Raw genomic sequence first — 15,616 nt, forward strand, 5'->3', positions numbered from 1 at the left:
GCTGGATTCATCAAAAAATTCTCTAGGAAGATTTACCCAGAGAAAAAGTATTATTGCAATCTTGCATTGACATTTATAAATGACATTAGCCTTTATTTCATTCATTCATTTATTTATTTGACAGACAGAGACAGAGAAAAATCTTGATTCACTGGTTATTCCCTAAAATCCAGGGCCTGGGACAGACCAAAAATCTTAATTCAGATTTCTCACATGGATAACAAGAAGCCAAATACTTGAACCATTACCATCACTTCATAGGAACTGCATTAGCAGGCACTTGGAGTCAGAACCTAGAGCCAATAACTGAATTCAGGGAGTCCAACTGAATTCAAATATTCCGGTGTGGAACACAGGTGTCCCGTCAGCTCACCCATTTGGCCAGGCACCTGCCCCAGCCTTTAATTTCTTACTTTGTTGGCGTTACACAGTTTGGATGTCAAGATTACCAAGTTATACTAGCTTCATAAAATGAGTTAAGTCATTTTCTTCCTTCTAAACTCTAGAACATAATTTTACAACAGCATTAGCTGTAAGTTTCAGATATGCTAAAACTACCTGGTAAAACTCTGCAGTCCTTATAGTGAGAAGATAGGTGGGCATGAATAGTGATTACTAATTCAATGTTTTAATGGTTTCTGTTCCATTCAAATTTTCTATTTTTAATTACATTAACTATGGTAATAATAATCAATTCATCTAAATTTAGTCATAGAATTGATCATAAAGTTCTCTTTGGATTTGGGAGGTAAAAAATGGTGACTACTGTTTGATTCTACTTACCTCATATTATTTGCTTTTGTTCTGTTTGTCTCACTTGATTAGTTTTTCCAGATGTCTATCTAATTTATCAGTGTTATTTTTTTTTCCTTTGGCCAGTTGTTGGTCTTAATTATTATCATGATTGCTTCCTATTTCTTTACTTTCTGATTTTTATCTTTTATCTTATCCTTCTTTCTACTTTTGCCAAGTTAAGATTGTTCCTCCTTTTACTAGGTTCTATGGAAAATAAACTTGGCTTCTTAACTTTCAATCTTCTCATTTTATTTTATATACACAAATTCACTTCTGAGTTCACATTGCTTTACAAATTTCCCTAAGAAATATTACTAAGTACACCTCACAATTTTCTATTTGTAGTTCCTTTTTTTGTGTAATCTCCCTGATTTTTTCTTTAGCCAATTAATTTTTCAGAAATTTGTTTTTTACTTTCTAAATATATGGAAACCTTATTGTTTTCTTATTAATTTCAATTGAATTACCTTATGTTCAGTAAGTGAGAATTTCATTTTGTCAGTTATTTGAAATTCATTAAGAATTTCTTTTGGGGCTGGCGCAATGGCGCACTGGGTTAATCCTCCGCCTGTGGTGCTAGCATCCCATATGGGCACAGGGTTCTAGTCCCAGTTGCTCCTCTTCCAGTCCAGCTCTCTGCTGTGGCCCAGGAAGGCAGTGGAGGATGGTCCAAGTGCTTGGGCCCCTGCATCCACATGGGAGACCAGGAAGAAGCACCTGGCTCCTTTCAGATCGGCATAGCTCCAGTCATTGCGGCCATTTGGGGAGTGAAACAATGGAAGGAAGACCTTTCTCTCTCTCTCTCTCTCTCTCTCTCTCTCTCTCTCTCTCTCTCATTGTCTGTAACTCTACCTGTCAAATAAATAAAATCTTTAAAAAAAGAATTTCTTTTAGCCTACTACAAGATCAATTTTTGTAGATATCCCATGTGTGCATGAAAAGAATAGATTCACTGTTTGTGAATAATATGTATATATACTCCTTGTTTTTGTATACAATCTTGAATGCATATAATCCCACACATTTGTCATCTCTACATGTCATCAAGCTTGTTGTTTGGGCTGCTACTTAATACGTATGACACCTCAGTGACATTGAAGATTAGCCTAGATTATGTTTATCAAGTAATACCGGAATACTATTTCTTCAAAAGGGGTTAAAAACAACATAAGTTAGTTTTTTCACAAGCAAAATTTGATTGCTTATAAAGAAACATAGAGCTTCAATTGGTAATATGTAAAAATCCAGTGGAAAGTGAGTCCTAAATAATGTTATCAGTAAATTTGTATGTCTTTAAATTTCACAATCTCGGTTTAAAGTTTGATTTTGTTTCCACACATTCTCTTGGGCTTGAGTTTTAGAACATCAGCTTACAAACTGTTGGGCGGAGCCCTAGACTTGCAATGCAGGTGTTCTCAGGGCTACCTGTGTGCACAGGCCAGAGGAGCTCCAGACACTGGAGCTCCAGGTCCCCAGGCCATCCTCTCTTCATCTAGAGCAGCTCTGCTTTTATCTTTGTCACACATTGAGCTGAAGGATAAGACTGCATTAAAGAAGTGGCTCTAAATCCACCATTTAGACCACCTAATCAGTACAAATGTCTCTTTATCTAAGTGTACAACTTATGTTGTCATCCTATACAGCCAGGTCAATTTTACAGCAATAGACCACAATCTGATGCCAAATGTAAAAGGCTTACTCTTCTGAAATAAAATCATTTCTCAGACAATACAGAGAAGAGATTATTTAGTGCTACATTTATTTATTTGATGACTTACATCGAGTTTATTGCCTTGAGAGCTGAGCTGGAAACATCCTCTATAAATACCCTAGAGTGCCCTAAAAAATCGGTGTAATTCATCCTGCGTTTTTAGTTATTTCTGACATCTTCAATTTATTTGGCTTTGGTTCTGATACTTAATACTTGGTTCTATTTCTGGCTGACACACATAATATATAAACACTCATAAACACACAGTTATTTTAAATCTACAATAGGCTTATGAATCTGTTCAACAAAAGCAAGGTTTTGTGACACCCTGCTGCCTTTAGATGCTTTGTTTGCACCATGTAGTAAGTCACAAAGCATTTAGTATTAATCTGAAAGATGTGTTCAGAATTGAGCCTCTTTCTGATAATAATGCCAAGGGCAGAATTGGAGAAGAATTATGGATGTGAGCTCTGGTATTTGAACTTTTGCTCTTTCACTTACCTAGGAAAAGCAACTTAACTTCCCTGGACCACAGAGACAATAATGATTCCTACTTCATAGCACCGTCATGTGGATCAGAAACAAAGGTACGAATGAAACACACGGATATAAATTTACCATATACCTTGAATATAGTAAGGACTCAATCAACATCAACTAAGGGTACATGATCAATGTTATGGGCTGTTTTATATCAGACTTCTAATTTCTGTAGTTTCTGTTTCCTAAGCATGGGACAAAATTCAATCTGAAATACAACTGAACCTGTGATATAATGAGTCATAGTTTATAGACACATGCGGACTAGATTATCCAATTGATAAAAAATTTTTAATTCAAGGGATGTTAATGAGTAAGCATTAGCATTCCGATTTTTTGAAGTTTTTGTTATTCTTTAGTTTTTGAAATATTGTAAAGGTATTTTTTTCTCTGCCTTTTTACAGAGTTCAACCTCCTCAGTTGACATTTGCTCATCTTCAAAGTTTAGCAGCATTTTAACCCCTCCTATTTTGTTTTGCTTTCTTCTGTAATTTGTTTCTTATTTTCACAAGAAAAAAAAAAAGAAGGAAAACCTAAAAAATGTCTTTGGTTCTGTTCAGCCAAACTTTATTTAGTAGAGCATTGGGAATGTTTTGATATAGCATCTTTGATACTCTTGTCAATTCTTCTTTCAGTTCTGGGACTGTTGATTTCCAGCCAGTCTCATTATCATCCATCCACTAGTCCTGAAAGTGAACATGTGTGAGGAATTATGCCACCTAAGAAAAAGTCATCCTGCCTCTTCTGTCAAATGCCAATAAAAACCTAGGAGAGCTAGAAAGAAGAAACAAATATTTGCTGTCATTGTGAAATAATAATCAAAACAAATACATGACACCTGGGGTTGGACCCCTCTATGAGAAAACAATATGTACGAAGTGAAATGTGAGATCAATTGATTTATCACATGCAATGATTTTGAGGACAGCAGAATCACCCTCATAGAAAGCCTCATGTGTGCTTTGTTGTGATTAGTGGCTTTCCTAAGTAGCTGGCCCTTTATGAATCAGATTCAACTTCACAGTTAAATAAAGTTTTCTGGGACCCTGCCCTCTTGTGTACCTACAAAGGTGTGAAGAGGTTGTCCAGCCCTCAGTATGATTGTCTTCCTGATCTCAGATGAAGATTGACATCTCAGTGTGTGTGCGGTCCTGTAATGCAGTTAAACTCTGTCTTTCTCCAGTTCTAACACACAGGAGTGTGGTGTTATTTTTTCCCTACATCCAGCACTTTATAAACAGGCAGTTTATAACATTGAGCTTCCATCTGTATAACATCTGACTTATTGAAAATCTCCTAATATTTCTTTCAGGTAAAATTTAAGAATATAGTGGGCATTCACAGTTACACTGCACCTGCTATCCTAGCATAATTATTCATAATGCTTCCTTTCATCTTCAGTTACACACATCCCAGTATAATGATCAATTATCCAGTCACCATATTTATACAGCACTAACTAGATGCTCTATGCAATTTACATATATTGACTCGTGCTATCTTTAGACTATCTCAGTAAGGTAGATTTGTTATTCAGTTTTACAGATGAGGGAATCAAGGCTCAGAGATAACTTGTACAAAACCCAATAGAATATACAGCAGGGATGGAATGTCAATCTATGCATTCTTGTTCCATTCATCTATAATCTTAATCTCTATTATATTTTATACTCTATAATGTCTATTGTTTTGCTTTTCCTCATTTGGTATGCTTTTAAGTGACCCTGAGTCATAAAGATACACTTTGTGCATTCCCTAGAAAAAAATTATGCTCAAACCTAGGCCCTGAAATGCTTTCATACCCAAGGATGTTTTGATTCAAACCTTCCAGAATTGTTCCTATGGGCAAGAATTCCGTTTGATAGAAGTAAAGGGAGGAGAGGGGATGGTGTCATAAGACATCATTGCAGGAAATGAAGGATTTATTCTCCCTGGGGCCATGCTGTAGAAAATGGGTGGTAAGAATGAGAGGAACGGGTGAGCTGACATTTGGAATTTGGAGGTGATTGAATTGCACAGCAAAGAGTGAAATAGATTTTCAAACTTGTGTAAAGATTTTGAAGTTTGAACTAGGAGAGCATTCACTGCAAGGAGATACTTCATTAAAGTGACTTTCAAAATAAAGGGAGAACACAGCTCCCACTCCCAGCAGTGGGAGCCAAGACCATATTTCTCAGCCTCTGCCAAGATCCACCCAAATGTGTCAAGTCTAAGATCTTCAGTCGTTTAAACCTGCTGTGGAAAGATGGATTCATGTCCAGGGACTTGTGTTAAGAGGACTCTTCAGTTTCTTTAAACTTGGTCCAAGGAAGGATGACTGATACGCTGTTTCACTGCAATTCTTATCTTAACCACTCCAACTCAAATTTCCAGACGGCCTTGGAAGTTTTCCTGTGGATATCCAAAAGTCTAAGAAGAACATGAAGTCCTGTTTTTCACCAGGTTGTTTCTTCCCTAACCCCAGTATACTGTTGAGATTCAAAGGTTTTTCTAGTTAACATAAGCAAAATTACAAATGATATCTTAAACTTTTTAGACATAATTTATTCAACTGTTTAATAACTTTTAAGTTCATTTTAAATAATTTTATTTTGTGTATTTATGAATAAATTGGTCTGATTTTTTTCTTCCTTATGAGATTCACTACCATTATTAATAACAATTTGCAAGTATGTGGTTCTATGATTGGAATTCAAACATGGCACCAAGCTTTAGACGTTGTATTATCTTTGAATACAATTATAAGTTGTGTTTAGGGTCCCCAAGACAACCCACAAGTCTATGACACAGGACCCAGCATATAGTCCTGGTTATGATTTGTTACAGCACAAGTCTGTAACAAAATCAACAAAGAAAAAGGATTATGGTTCAAAGTCCTGGGGAGAGCATATATGAGCTTCCAGAATCTTCTCCCAGTGGAATCATACTAGATATGCTTAATTCTTCCAGAAATAAGTTGTGGCAAGCATGAAATATCCACCAGGGTGGCTTGTTAAAGGCTCAACACCAAGTGTTTTATTGTGGGCTCGTCACATAAGTACCCTTTGCTTGTTATATATACAAATTCCAGGACTCCACAAGGAAATCAGGCATTTTGCATAAACCATTGTATTCATAGGAGATGTTTGGCACAGTGAGCTACTCTTACAAAGAAATGGTGTTAATACTCCTAGAACCCAAGTTCTCAGGTGTCATCCAAGGGCCAACCTTCTAAGCAGACCTTTCTGAGAATATTAGTCAGGCTTGCTATGTTAACTCGTATCTCTTCATATCTAACATCTTAATTTCCATAGGTAAAAATGACTTAGAGGTATCCAGTTACTTTCTTATATGCATAAATTTATGGTTGGGACAAATTCCAACTTTCCTAACTCCCTATCCAATAATATTTTCCAGTAGATTACACAGCTTTTCAGAGAACATCCCTTATCTGAATATCTGACTGATTTAAATAGAAGTGACTAATAATAAGGATATAGTTCTAGCATTTGGTCCTGGATATATGAACTGTGTATAATAATACTCCCTAGATCAGCATTTTCTATTTTAACTTTCACCAGTGATGGAAATATTCTATAACCTGAGCTGTCAGACAGAGTAGTCACTAACAGTATATGACTATTAAGCATTTGAACTTTAGGTAACGTGATTGAGGAATTAATGAATGTGAATGTTAGTAAGTAACCACATGTGACTAATAGTTAGATGTTGGAAGCACAGCCACATTCTTAAGTGAAATAGTGCCTGGAACACCAGAGCTGCCTTCTGATTTCAGGAGAGCCAAACCAGTACCACAGTATGGGCCCACAAATATCTCACTTTTTGTGGTCTTAATCCAAATTTATATGGTTCACCAAGAAAAAAAAAAAGAATATTCCATCACCACCAACTAGACTGTGTGTTTTTTAAAGGAGTCTTTAAAAAAGTAGCCTTGTGTTGGTGGTTGGCAGGGGTTCATATGCACAAATGGTACTGGTTGACAGTCTTCAGGAACAGCTTCCCACTTTCTAAGACCAAGCAGAATACTGGAATGAAATCAGACAGTGAAGCCCAGTGTGCAACAAACAATTCCCGTAGACTTGGAGTTACTGGTAATCATATTGGAAAAAGGAGAAGAGAGAAAGAGCAATAAATTTCTCCAAACAATGTAATATCAAATGAAATTGATAAGACATTTTAACTTATTCCAAACATTATGTTTACAAACATACCTTAGAATTTATATATGTGTGTGTATTCTGCATATACAGATATGTGTGTATATTCACATATATACATGTACATATATAACCCAGAAATCCAATAGAAAATATTTGTCTATATGTAAAGCACAATAAAATATGACAGTATAGCAAATAATCAAGGTCAGATTTAAAACACAAGACAAAGCTCTATTTTTGTTTTCCATGCTATTGTAAAAATCAAAAATTTTTCACCAAGTTAAAAGTTAAATATACATAAATGCCATCTTGTGACGTATCTATGACTATTGCCTGATATTGCTAATTGCTACCAATTTCCAAAAAAATATTTCCCCATTCACACGAGAAATGCTTCAGAATTTCTCTCAGATTTGGTCTCTGATTCAATTTCAGAATGTGGAAGAGACAAATACAAACAAAATGAAAGGGCCGGGGATTGGAGGAGGAGCCTGAGATTATTCTGATGAGAGGGGGACACCAGAGTGAAAAAGTTTCGAGGAAAAACAGAGAATTATTGGGCATAGAAGAAAAGAGTTCCAAAATGTGTGAAGTGAATTTGGCAGCCTAAAAAGAAAATAAAAGTCCACATGAGGCAGGATCATTTTTAAGTTTTTTCTATTTATTTAAAAGGCAGAGAGAGAGAGAAGACGAGTGAGCGAGCGCTGTCATCCACTGGTTCACTCTTCAAATGCCTTCAGTAGTCAGAGCTCAGGCCAGACCAGACCAAAGCCAGGTGTCCAGAAATCCATCTGGATTTTGGACATGAATAGCAGGGACACAGGATCTTGAGTCATTATCTTTTGCCTCCCAGGATACACATTATGATGCATGCTTGCAGTTTCAGTCAAATGGGATTTGCCCACAGGTGCATCAAAATAGTATATGAAACTGAAAAAAAGAAACCTATGACAAGTGTTAGAAAAGCTGAATTAAAACCAAAAGGGGTAGGGGCCGATGCTGTGGCACAGTGGTGCAGTAGGTTAATCCTCCACCTGCGGTGTCGGCATCCCATATGGGTGCAGGTTCTAGTCTCGGCTGCTCCTCTTCCGATCCAGCTCTCTGCTATGGCCTGGGAAGGTGGTGGAGGATGGCCCAAGTGCTTGGGCCCCTGAACCCACGTGGGAAGACCAGGAAGAGGTTCCTGGCTCCTGGCTTCGGATCAGCGTAGCTCTGGCCATTGTGGCCATTTGGGGAGTGAACCAACGGAAGGAAGACCTTTCTCTCTGTCTCTTCTCACTGTCTGTGGCTCTACCTCTCAAATAAATAAAGTCTTAAAAAGGGGGAGGAGGGCTTTTTAATGGCAGGATAATTTAGAATCTTTAGTGTGTTCATATGCATTGTGAACACTCAAGGGAAAGATCTGACTTTCGTCATTCTCTACACTTCTGTAGGTAAGGAAACATTTCCCCTCTTGGAGTACATCCAAAGATTGGTGTTCTACAAGAAACATTCTAGGAATCATTGTTCTTATTCAATGGTTCCCAGTTAGTTTCTTTGAAAAAGCCCTTCAGCAACATTTTTTACTGTATATTGGACACATTTTTACAAAATCAAAGTAGATATGTAGCTAAAGATGATGTTGTATCCCTAAAGGGAGACTTGTACTACTAAATATAACTTCTTTTAAGCTTTTTAGTTGTAGCAGGGGAATAATAATCCCATTCACAGCCATTGGGATTGCCCCCAAAGTCTTTTGCCCAAACAATTTACAGTCAAAGACTGTAAAACAATTGTGGACTTAAAAAATGACTACTGTAACGATATTGGTATACTGTTTGGAATGTTAAGAGATCTTGGTGGATGCATAATGTGTGGCAGAGACTGGGTAGTTACTCATCAAATCATTCCACTTTTCTGCTAATCACAAAACTCGGATGTATTTTCTAGTTTCCATTGCATTTTGTTGCACAATCAACCCTCTACATGTGATTTTACACCAATCAATTTAACCAACCACAATTTAGATGGTGTGCCATGTGGACAAGTGTAAAATGATTGCGTCTGTACTAAACATATACAGACTTTTTTTCTTGTCATTGTCCCATATACAACGCAATATAACAACTGCTTATATTGTATTGGGCTTTATCAGTAGTCATTCATAATTTGATGCATACAAGGTGATGTGTTAGGTTATCTGTAAGTAGCATGTTGTTTTATATAAGGGACTTGAACACCTATGGTTATTAATATCTTCAGTGAGGGGGAAGAAGGTCTATTATAGGTCTTCAGTTGAAGGGAAATTGTATAATCCACTAATTTATCAGGTTTAAATATGGGTAAGATAAGTATGTCATTTCCAGATGTGGTCCATGGAAGCCTCCTGCATGATCATAAGCCCTCTTTTACATTATTCAGCAGCAACAGATGATATCCAGAAACACTTTGGAAATCATGGGTTGAAATAAGTCTTTATAAACCTGGTTTTCCAAATATTTGCCCTGTTTAACTTTACATACCCACTACTATCGCCACCTCTCATTGGATTTTACATGAATGATAAAGAAATGGTTGTGTAAAGCCAAAGAGATTTCAGGTTTATTCTGTCTATAACATTCAGCACTAATTTAACAACAAAATAAAAAGAATATGAATGAAGACCAAATGGTGCTCTTGTTAAATCTGGTTTTCTTTTAAATTTTACAACAGTGCTTTGAGTTCTTTTTCATGGTTCTTCATATTCCTGTTTATTTGAAAAGCAGGTATTAAAAAAAAAAAAAAACAGTGCATGTAGCATGAGAAAATCTGTCTTATAATTTCAGCCACTTACTGCCCATGCCATTTTTAACTACCTGTCTTTGAATCATCTTTGACTCTTTGATTCTATTCTCTAAAGCATCAAGCTCCATATCTACCCCACACCCAAATACACCCGAATGCACCCATTATTTCCCTTTGCCTCTTTGACCTAAGCTTGTCTCTTAGTAGACCTTTCTCTCATGAAGCTTCTTACTGCTAAATTTCAGTGATAGTACTGCACTATGTGATTCTTTTTTCTCCATTTAACTTACTCTTTCAAATCATTGGTTGCAATGAAACTCCTTTATGACTCCACGGTCTTGGTTTATGTCTGGCTTAGCCACATTCAGGACCCACAATTCTCCTTAACTAAAGTTGGACCATGTTCCTAACATTCAGATACAATGACCAGGAAGCAACCCAAGGTCTTTTATTATCAAGATAGATCATATTTTGGATCATAAAAAAAACCCACAAAACATTTAAATAAATCTAAATCATACAAATGTGTAGTTTGACTATGATAGATTCAAACTAGAAATTGAAAGCTAAAGGTTAACAGGAAAATAATTAAACATGCAGAAATTGCACAACACATACCTAAATAATCTGAGAATCAGATAGAAAATGCAAAAGGAAAATTATCAGAATGCATATCACTGAATGATGATGAAAATAAAATATATCAAAGCACATGTGATGTATCTGAAGCAGTACTGATAGGAATGTTTATAGCACTAAATACATTAAAAACTAGTGAGTTCAAAATAATCTAATTTTCTACCTGAAACAGCAAAAGAAAATAAATATTAAAGATAGCAGAAGAAATAGTGTAACTGAAAATCGGTAAACCAATAGAGATAATGAAACAAGGAGCTAATTCTTTTTAAAAATCAAGAAAATTGATAAGCTTCTAGAAACATGGCAAAATTAAAATGAACAAAATAGAAATCACCAATATAAAAATTAAATGGGATATATAACTGCAGATCTTATGGCTACTTAATGAATAAAAAGAGGATGTCACAAAATTTTGTGCTCAGAAATTTGACCACTTAAAAGAAATGGGCCAATTTCTAGATTACTAGTTCTCAACCACAGATTACTAGATCTCAACCAAAATGAAATAGATGATATTGGAAGGTCTAAATTGCCTCTAAACATCAGTGTCTATGTGTCTGAACATATTGGTACAGGGCTGGGTTTTTAACCTAGGGCAGATAAGAAGGTTTTGATGTTGTTTTAGTTGGATTTTGCTGTGTTTATTTTGTTTTCCTTTTCTGGTTGCCTGAAGAGAGTTACACTTTGGTTTAAGTTCTTCTATGTGGAAATTTTATGGCATTATATGTCTAGGGAACTAATAGTAACTAGATAATAAAATAAAATAAAAAATAAAAATAATTATATAATATATAATTATATAAAAATATTAATAGCCCTATAATCATTAGATAACTAAATTGAATTTTTAATTACATACAGTGAACATGTGATTCTCTGTTCTAAAAATGAAAGTAAACTCCAGATGAGAGATTTCACCACAGAATTACACCAAACATTTAAAGAAAAGTTGAAGTTAATTTTACAAAAAGTTTCCCAGAATAATAAAGACAGAACACTTCTCAACTTATTTCATGAGGGCAATATTGTCATGATACCAAGATAAAAGAAAAAGAAAAAGAGAGAAAAAGGTAGAGGGGGTAAAGGGAGAGAGAGAAGAGATTACTGACAAATATCTCATGAATCTACACATAAAACCTCTCAACACATTATTAATCAAATTCAATCCAACAACACACAAAGAAAATTATGCAGCACAACTAAGTGGTATTTATTCCAGGCATGCATGCAAGGCTGGTTCAGCACTCAAAAATCACCTAACATAATCTGACATTATAATAAGATAATCAGGAAAAGTTATATAATCATATAAACTGATGCTGAGAAAGTACTTGGCAAAATCCAGCATGCATTAAACATAAAAACAGCCAGCAAGTCAGAAATGAAAGCAATCTTCCCCAAGCTGAAAAAAAAACCTACACAACAATTGAGAGTAAAAGACTAAAAGCTTTCCTCCAAGACTCTAAGATCAGAGACAAAGAAAACTCTTTTCCCACTCTTATTGAACATAATAATGCACATTCTAGTTATTGTAGTAAGATAAGAAAATGAATAAAAGACAAGAAGTTGAAAAAATAAAACTGCTCCAATTTGCACTTGGCAAAATTGTGTACTAGAAAATCCCCCCAAAAGAACCTAATTTAGTAATATTTCAGGATACAATGTCAACAAACACCAAGAATTACATATCTACATACTAACAGTGAACATGATGAAATAATAATGAAATACAGAATCCTGTTATAATTCCTCCAGACAAAATTACTTAGATATACATTTAAACATGTACAGAAATCATAGGTTGAAAATTACAACACTAATAAAAATAACCAAAAGACATTTCAAACAAATGAAGAGATATATCATATTCATGAATTCAAGACTCAACATGGTAAAGATGTCAATTAGTCAACAGGTTTAATGCAATTACTATCAAAATCCCATCAAGGATATTGCAAACATGGTCAATGTTACTCTCAGTCTTAAGAAACAAGGATAAAGTGAGAAGAATCATCCTGTCTGGCACTGAGGGTTGCCATATATTACAATAATCATGACAGTAGGTGGATATGTATATAGACCAAACAAACAGAACAAAGAATTTAGAAATCAAACCACACCAAAACACTTTTAATTTTTTCTACAAAAGTGAAAAGCAATTCAACGGCAGAAGAACAGCCTTTTCAACAAATCCTGCTGAAGAAATTGGACATTAACAGGTAGAAAAATAAACCTCACTCTAAACTTCACACCTATACAAAAATTAATTCAAAGTAAAAAATTGTCTCATATTTAAAATATAAACCCGCAATACTTTTTTTTTAATTTTTAAATTTTATTTAATGAATATAAATTTCCAGTGTACAGCTTATGGATTACAATGGCTTCCCCCTCCCATAACTTCCCTCCCACCCACAACCCTCCCCTCTCCCGCCCCCTCTCCCCTTCCATTTGCATCAAGATTCATTTTCAATTCTCGTTATATACAGAAGATCAATTTAGTAAAAGATTGCAACAGTTTGCACCCACATAGAAACACAAAGTGAAACATACTGTTGGAGTACTTGTTATAGCATTAAATCAAAATGTACAGCACATTAAGGACAGAGATCCCACATGAGGAGCAAGTACATAGTGGCTCCTGTTGTTGACCCAACAAATTGACACTCTAGTTTATGGCGCCAGTAACCACCCTAGGCTGTCGTCATGAGTTGCCTAGGCTATGGAAGCCTTCCAAGTTTGCCGACTCTGATCATATTTAGACAAGGTCATGACCCGCAATACTTTTAAAGAATCAAAAGAAAAGTCTCAGGACTTAAGGAAAAGCAAAGAGTTCTTAGATTTTATATCCAGAGCAGAATCTAAAAAGAAAAATGGATGAATGAGTCCTCTTCAAAATTAAAAATATTTGCCTTGTAAAAGACCACATAAAGAAGAGGAAGGACAAGGTACAGCTTGGAAGGAGAGACTTGCCAACTACATATCTGACAAAAGACTGATAGACATACAATTTCTGGAATATACAAAGAACTCTGGATCTGGAATATACAAAGAACTTTGAAAATTATATTTAAAAAAATGAGCAAACTGGTTAGAAATTGGGCAAAAGACATGAACAGACAAAATCCTCAAAAGGATATACAGATGATAAATAAGTAATAATACATGAGAAGATTTCTGTATAATTCGCCATTAGAACTACAATGAAATATCACATATAAGAATGGCTAAAAGTTTTAAAATGACAATACCAAATGTGGGCAAAGATGAAGAGGAATTAGGTCACTTGTATATATTTGTAGGAATGTAAAATTGTACACTCTGTAAAAGGTAAGTAATTTCTTACCAAATGAAATATGTGGGCTGGCGCTGTGGCTCACTAGGCTAATCCTCCGCCTTGCGGCACCGGCACACCGGGTTCTAGTCCCAGTCGGGGCGCCAGATTCTGTCCCCGTTGCTCCTCTTCCAGTCCAGCTCTCTGCTGTGGCCCGGGAGTGCAGTGAAGGATGGCCCAAGTGCTTGGGCTCTGCACCCCATGGGAGAGCAGGAGAAGCACCTGGCTCCTGCCTTCGGATCAGCGCGGTGCACCGGCTGCAGCGCACCACCCACGGCGACCATTGGAGGGTGAACCAACGGCAAAGGAAGACTTTTCTCTCTGTCTCTCTCTCTCACTGTCCACTCTGCCTGTCAAAAAAAAAAAAAAAAAAAAGAAATATGTGATTACTCTACAATCTAGAAATTTCACTCATAGTCATTTATTCCACAGAAACAAAATCTATGTTCACACAAAAAAGCTATATTTGAAATGTTTATAGCAGTTTTGTTGGTAATAACCAAAAACCATATAGAACACTGATAACATTCTATGGGAGCATGGTTAAGCAAATTTTAATATATCCTTACCATCTGATTCTACTCATCAATAGAAAGGAATGAGAGGCTGATACAACAACTTAGATAAATCTAAAAAGTCAATCCCCCAAATTTACCTATTGTACAATTCCAAACACATATACACTAATATATGTATATATACAAAGAGCAATTTTGAAGTTCATGGAAAATGTGTATTATGAAAAATCTATACATGTGTTTTACACCAAAATGAAATCAGGGTGAATATTTGGGCTAACAATTAAGACACTGGTTAAGACATCCATTTCCCTGTTGGAGTACTCGGGTTTCAGTCCTGCACTTCTGATCCCCACTTTCTGCTAATGTAGATCCTAGGAGCCAGAGAGCATTGTTCAAATGATTGGGTTCCTGCCACCCACCTGGGAGACCTGGATTGAGTTTTCATCTCCTGGCTTTCTAGCCTCAATGTAGCTCTAGCAATTGCAGGCATTCTGGGAGTGAAGCTGCATATGGAAGCTCGCTCTCTCTCTCTCTCTCTCTCTCTCTCTCCCTCTCTCTCTCTTCCCCCTCTGAATCTCAAATAAACATTTTTTACTTATTTTTAAATTCTGTTTTCCATGACATTTTTGAAGTCCCTTACTACATAAATATCTATATCTATATAAATATATACATATATATTTAAAATGATAAATTTTTTAAATGATAAAATTTTAAAAGCAAACAGATTAATGATTGCCCAAGAATACGGGGAGGGGACACTGATGAAGAAGGATGGGGTGAGGAAAGAAAGGAAGATAAGTGGGTGTGAAATTAAAGGGCAACCAATTGGAAGAATTCTAGTGGTGACAGAACAACTCTACATCTTGGCTGTGGTGAGGTGTACATGAAACTGTGATGAAACTACATAAGTAAAACTGGTGAAATCTTTATATTGATGTCAGCATCAATATAAAGGTTATAATGTTGTATCATAGTTTTGTAAGATGTTATCATCGAGTAAAGGGTACCTGGTATTGCTAAGTATTATTTCTTACAACTACATGCATGTGAACCTACAAATTCCTCAATAAAAACTCCAGTATATAAAAAGGACTACCTTGCGGCTGGCGCCGTGGCTCAACAGGCTAATCCTCCGCCTTGCGGCGCCGGC

This window comes from Lepus europaeus, chromosome 8, assembly GCF_033115175.1.
Source record: "Lepus europaeus isolate LE1 chromosome 8, mLepTim1.pri, whole genome shotgun sequence".
Classification (NCBI taxonomy): Eukaryota; Metazoa; Chordata; class Mammalia; order Lagomorpha; family Leporidae; genus Lepus; species Lepus europaeus.